The sequence below is a fragment of the Arachis ipaensis genome, chromosome B09 (genome assembly GCF_000816755.2).
Source record: "Arachis ipaensis cultivar K30076 chromosome B09, Araip1.1, whole genome shotgun sequence".
Lineage (NCBI taxonomy): Eukaryota > Viridiplantae > Streptophyta > Magnoliopsida > Fabales > Fabaceae > Arachis > Arachis ipaensis.
This window is the reverse complement of record NC_029793.2, coordinates 10,681,427-10,682,566: the sequence shown is the minus strand read 5'-3', so window position 1 is coordinate 10,682,566 and position 1,140 is coordinate 10,681,427.

The following is a 1,140-nucleotide window of genomic DNA, read 5'->3' as shown; positions in this document are numbered from 1 at the left end:
GATATAATTATTAAAAATAAAGATTAAAAACTAGTTCCTAAATATTGTAAGATTGAACAAATATTTTGAAAATTTAAAAAATATAATGAACACATATTATGAAATAAAAGAAATATTTAATATTCATAGAGTTATATAATGGAAACAACTTAAATAAATAAACATTTAATTAAGAAACATATATCATCAGGGGCGAAGCTACATACATAAAAAGGGGGCAATCGTCCCCTAATTTTAATTTTTTACATATAAATTATATGTAAATTTCAGTTTAGCCCCCCTTAAAATTTTATTTTAGTCTTATTTTATTGTGTAAATATTTTTAGCCCCTTCTAATATTTCTTCTAGTTCCGCCCCTGTATATCATAATATATATTGAATGAAATTTTTGAAAATATTAATGATTTTGAATTTTATTAATAACAATGCATGAAATATTATTAATTTTTTTTTTTTGGGGCAAAGCCTTGGGCCAGATAACTGACCCGGCAGACAAACAGAATACACCTATACCCGAAAATCCAACCCGGTTCAAGACCCATCCTAGGGAGCGTACTCTCATCTCCTTCCTCGATGATGCTCTGTTAGCACAACGCCATTGTCCGCAGAGCTTCCATCAAAAGGCTGGGAATTCGATGCATGGGTCCGAACCCGAATTCAATCTTTGCCATTGAAAATGTCAGCCCGAGATCGCAAACTTCCGATTGAGATGTTCCATTGCCACCGTTGCCTCGAGTCACTGAAGAACCCGGCCAGACAACCAAAATAAGGAAACCATACATCCTGCTCAAAATCTCTCGGATTAAGATTGCCACTGTCGCCAGAGGGTCCATTACAAATTGGAGATGTTGATGCATGGATCTGAAGTCTACAGCATTCGTTTGTCATCCTTGATCTTGAGCTGAAACTGCCTGGATACGTCCTGGGATGTCCGTTACCGCTACCCATCACCGGCCCCAAAAGTTGAAGCCCCTGATGGTGGATCCGCCGTGAGGAACTTCCATCAGAGTGGGTCTTTGCGAACTCCTAGTCCCAAAAACAATGATCTCTCTTCTGCCATGGCAACCGGTCAGTTACTCCTCATACACTGACCTCCCTTTTCCCTTCGATTCAACGCTCCTGCCATTCAACAAAGCAACA